Genomic DNA, 5,494 nt, shown 5'->3' on the forward strand with positions numbered 1-5,494 from the left:
GGTTAGAGCTCTGTTTCGCGCGTGGCGGCCATATTGGGTCGAGGGTTGGGCCATCGAAAGAGGCGGCCACCTGATTGGTCGGCAAGACAGAAATCTCTCGCGAGTTTCCACCGTTTCTCACTGTCCGTCTTTGTCTCTCGCTTTCTTTCTCGCCTATCTTCTGTCTCTATTCTCTCGCTATCCTTGTTGGACTCCTGTTCAGAATTCTCTCTGTCTCTGTTCTTTGCACGTACATATGTATATACGTAGAATGGAGAGAAAGATGGTTGGGCTCGTTGAACTTTGTCGAAACGCTTTTCCAGCTCCCTTTTGAATTTCAGAGCTTTTCCGAGGATCTAAGGTTTTCTGCCTTTTTTTTTCTTTTTTTTTTTATGTATACACATGGAGGGATGCAATTTTTCTTGAAATTTTTTCTAAAAAGAGGATAAGTGTTTGAAAGAAAGTTAGGTTAGGATTTTAGGTAACCTCGAAATATAATAATTTTTATTAATCATTATATTAATTTTTATTTAACGATTGAAATCAATAGAAGGTGTATTAATTGAAAGTGGAAGAGTGATTCAAAATTTTTTTGTCCAATAATATCCATATCCTGCAGTTTTAGTAGATTTACTTTCTTTCCAACTCTCTATTCTTAGGTTTCCTTTCTTATCGATGTTTTCTTCGTCTCTTATCGGTGGCTCGTAAAACACGCGAGTGGTAAAATTTTTTAAATTTTTCATAGGAATTTCCAACATTCCTCCGATAATTCTTTGCCTGATTTTGAACGTTTGAATAAAAATGGAAAAAAAAAAAAGAAGAGCTATAAGTAGTTTATCGAATATTCACATATATGTGATAAAATTGCATTTGAAAAGATTTCTTTTAAAATTTTTCCAAAATTTAAATTCTTGGAATTTCGAGGAATATCAAAATGAGTAAATTTTTCATTTAATTTTATCCAGGAAATTCGAGTGAAAAATTTTTCAAAAAGTTTCATAAAAATTTTAAATAGTTTATTCTTCAAATTTCCATCCTGGAATTTTTCTGTCTCTCGTCTCTCCGTATAATTTTGTACACTCGTTCGAGTAGAGATAAAAATAGAGAAGAAAGGAAGCGGAAGAAAAAAAAAAAAAGAGAAATAGCGTCGACGAGGGTTTCGAGAATGCATAATTCGATGCTGTTTTGTCCCTGGACAGACAGTTCGAGTGAGTTCAATGATCCAGATGCGCCTTGTCCGTGACGCAAGGTCTGCATACGCGATCATCTATGGCGAACGTAACCGTGCCTCGTCTCCTAATTTATTTAGGAAAAAATTTCTTTGTTTACATATTGATTTAATTTAGAAATACGAGAGAAACCTATCAAAAATAATACATTTATATTTTTGAAAGAATAATTAGAACGTACGTAAAGTAATTTACAAGAATTCGAATGCCTTATATCAATAAAATTTAGTTATAACAATTAACATAACTCGATTTGTTGTAAGTTTCTGCATAGAGTTAAATTTAAAAAATAAATTTTCTAAATTTCAAGCGTTCATGTAATTTCCTTGAAAATTTCGCGACTGGTCAGGGAAAAATGAAAAATTCAGGACACACCATGCAAACAATATAACCGTAAAACTATTCTACGGTTGTTTGCATCAATGTTCAATTAAAAATGTCTAATTTAACTGTGCATTTATAAAAGTTTTTTTTTTAATCCTTCAAATATGAGATTACCTTATTAGAATTAATCGATAATTTAAAAATGATTATTAGTAAACGAGGGTCGTTAAGTATACTAACAGCAGGTAACCAAATATCCAGGTATAGATACTTACTCTGGCCAAGATGTTCCATTCCTTTTGACAAGACGCCATAAACCGATTAACAACTGCGAAAAAAAAAAAATAGAAAAAAGTCACTTCTAGATTTTAAAATCACGAAATAGTACGCACTTGACCGCGATGTGAACTGACCGTTTTCGGTTCGTGCTTCTAGAGAAGAAAGTGAAATTCCATCCCTGCCCATTATCCACGGCCAACCCTTTCTTGACTTTCGAATTTTTAACATTTTTATTGCCAGAGTCTACTTTCACCAACCCTTTTGCCGATTTACAGACAAATAGGTCGACATGGCCTGTCTTCAACCCTTTTTTACGATTGCCTCTAAAAGAGAAAGTTGTACGTTCGACACGGGCGAAATAGTTACCTCCATCGTGTCTTGAGAAAGATTAAAGAGGGTGATTGAAACGAGATGACTTATATCTTGTTTGTTTCGTTCGGGTTTTATCGGCGAACTTCGTTCGAACTCGTAAACAATTTTATTTCGTGTTTGATGAATGATCTTATGCGAATTTTTAATCTGATTTGATTCTTATTTCTTTATCTCTTTAAAATTTTCTTTTTAAAATAAGTTTGATGTCGATTTACGATACGGAGATTAGATTAATTTGAGGATTTTGTGAAATTTTATTATTTACGAAAATTTAAAATGGTTATTTTTTCTTTTTTTTATTTTCTAAGGAATATTATTTTGTTAATTATTTGAAAAAACTTTCTTTTCGGAAATTAAAATTTCGAAGTTTCGAATAATCGAGTTTCGGAAAGTATGATTTCGTCGAGAACTAAAATTTAAATGAATTCTTCTGAAATTTCAAATTTTAATAAATTTTGATTTCTAAAATTTTTCGAACTTAAGCTTCAAAGTTTCAAATGGCAAATATTATTGATCGAAGAAATAGAAATTACTATTTTTTGTTTGAGATGAATGATATTTAATTCATATTTAATTATTAATTGCTTGAAAAAATATTTAATGACATAATATGTTTTATATTTTTTTTAAATTACATATATGATATAAAAAATTGAAAAACACGATTTAATTTCCATATGGTAGTAATATATTTGATATAATATATTAAGAAATATATTTGCTTGATTGCTTGATTGCTGATTGGAATAAGTAATTCTAAATTAATGAAAAAATCATTAATTATCTCTAAATTGTAGAAATATTGAAATAAAATCGAAAAAATATTGCTTGATATTATTTATATCAGCATATAAACACTATAATATAAAATTTATAATTTTATATTCTTAATATTAATAATTTACATTCGCAATTGAAATTATAATTACTCCGATATTTCATAAGAATTCATTGTTAATTTTAATTCTCGAATTGTATTTCTAAATTCTTTAATAAAAAATTTCAGGATCATTTTATATAATCTATTTGATAATCTTATTTTTCAAAATATCATAAAACTTTTCTATTTCCAAACGATTTTCATTTTACTAACAATTAGGAATTCGTAAAACAATATTAAGTTCAATAATATTTATGAAATGCCAACATAAATAAAAGATCGATAGGATTTCACATAATTCTTACAGGCAATTGCTATGCATCATATTGACAATTATTCTGTATAATCATTTATTAATTCAAATTCAATCTACAAACTTTAAATACTAATTTCATCAAAAAATTTTTAAAACCTATCTATTTTTAAACTTATTTTCTTATTTTAAAAATATTTCAATAATCAACACAATACAAAACAATCTACAATCATCCATAAAATCAACTACCTTAACCTCACTTATTCTGCATCGCAACTTACATAACCTAACAATTATTTCTTTCTCAAGTACACAAATCATAATTTACAACATCGATTGTTCATTTATTTTAATCTCACTTCCTTCTCTCGCAAGCAAGTAAACACATAACCTAACAAGTTCCATTAGTTTTAACAAGATATACAATCGAATTGTAATTCAGTCGTCGAATATAAATATGTACAAAATATAATAAATTACAGTTCCAATTTATGCAAGGCGATGATGTACACAAGTGCTCTAAACTATATTGGTAATAAAGATAGCTATCGCATCGTAATCCGTTTAAAATGGATTTACGATTACTGGCGGATATCAACGAGATCCATGATGACATCCAGCGTAGTTCGGTGTAGCCTCCTGTTACGTATACTGAAGGTATACCGGACAGAAATACACTCAGGATACATTCAGTATACGTACAGGGGGTTTCACATTCCTCGTCGAGATATGGCCCCAGTTATCACTATCCGAAAACACTTGCCAAGAATTGGATAATCCATTCGAAGACGTCATTTATGCATGATGACCTCGATTATTCCACAACACCATGCAGAAGAAACCACTGGAAACGAAGGTAAGACGATGACATTTATCGCTTGAAGATCGTATGCAATTTGCATATATAATTTAAACCTGAAAAAAGATTCAATGTCAGATGTTTCGAAAAACAATGAATCGAATTGAAAAATATATAATTAATAAAAGTGAAATAAATGAAGTACAATAGGAACAGAACGAAAATTCAGAGATACCTGTTCGCCCCGTCTACCATTATGTTAATCCGGTTGCCTATTATTAGGGTATTCGATGGTCTTTTAAAATTTTTCGTAATAATATCCTCAAGAGCCATATCCTCCACAATCCTAAACAAGATTGTTATTAATATGAAATCAACTAAAAACAAAAAAATTATAAACAATTAAAATTTTCATACTAACCTCTTTTCCGCCATCAAACAGCTTCTAATCCATTCTCTCTGTCGATGTATAGCTTCTAAAAAGTCCGTTCAGAATATCCATCGAGTTGAAAAATTTAGCATAGTCCAGCACGTTGAAAATTCAATTCGAATACGGCGGGTGTCATTCACTGAAAGCAGTCGGTTTCTCGAGAATGACAGCTCGGCTCGGTATACGTGCGACGAGTGACGTTCACGGTGCGCGACTCGTGTCCACGAGCCACGACTCTTAACAGAGACGGGACACCGGGGAGAAAGGAGAAAAGCGAGTCGTGGCTCGGAAGAATGCAGAAAAGAAGGAACGTACGTACGTACGATGTCCGGTCGGTGTCTATGGTTGAAAAATTTTACCGAGTGGTCTTCTGGTTGCGACACGGGAAAACAGAGGGAGGAAGAGGAGAGAGAGGCGTGGAGGAAGAATACGCGAATCCTTCGAAGGACGAGCGCGAAGTGCAGCGGCGGTTACGAAAACCGGTCAGTGTACGAGACAACCGTGGCGCGTCTGACTGACGACTGTCGGGCGTCTGGCGGCGTCGCGACGCTCCGAGGGCAGCGCGTCACTCGCGGCGCGATAACGAAAGTTCTCTCCCTTACTGCTCCTGAGCTTGCTCCCTTTCCCTCTCTCTGTCTCTTTCTCGCGCGCACACTTCTCCATTTCCCTCTCCCCTTATCCTTATTTCTCTCTCTTGCACCTTCTCTCTTCGTCCAGTTTCGTCGGTATGGTCGTTCCTTAGAGAAATACAGAGCGCGAGGATCGCAAAGAAGTGTGTACACTGTGATCTTCCGGTGTGACGTTGGCCGAAAGAAGAGTTAACCAAAGAGAGAGAGAGAGAGAGAGATAGAGAAACAGAGAGAAAAGTTGGGATCGAGCTCGCGACGTCGACGCCATACGGCGTCGCTCTGCGCCCGGCTGCGCCTAGGGACGCTGGCTTCGTTAT

The 5,494-nt window shown here is 33.9% G+C and overlaps 1 long non-coding RNA gene across 3 annotated transcripts in view; it reads right to left on the minus strand.

Moving 5' to 3' along the window:
- Positions 1-3,488: 3,488 nt before the first annotated feature.
- The window catches only part of LOC116185021, a 3,248-nt gene continuing 1,242 nt past the window's right edge, over positions 3,489-5,494 (minus strand). For 2 of the 3 annotated variants that reach the window (XR_004149732.1, XR_004149730.1), the window contains 3 exons: positions 4,540-4,687; positions 4,354-4,464; positions 3,489-4,234 (listed from right to left, as the gene is read on the minus strand). This is a non-coding gene — a long non-coding RNA (uncharacterized LOC116185021). Of the gene's footprint in view, positions 4,235-4,353; positions 4,465-4,539; positions 5,489-5,494 lie in introns of those variants that run through there. The other variant, XR_004149731.1, reaches the window with a different exon arrangement.

This window comes from Apis dorsata, unplaced genomic scaffold, assembly GCF_000469605.1.
Source record: "Apis dorsata unplaced genomic scaffold, Apis dorsata 1.3 scaffold_85, whole genome shotgun sequence".
NCBI lineage: Eukaryota > Metazoa > Arthropoda > Insecta > Hymenoptera > Apidae > Apis > Apis dorsata.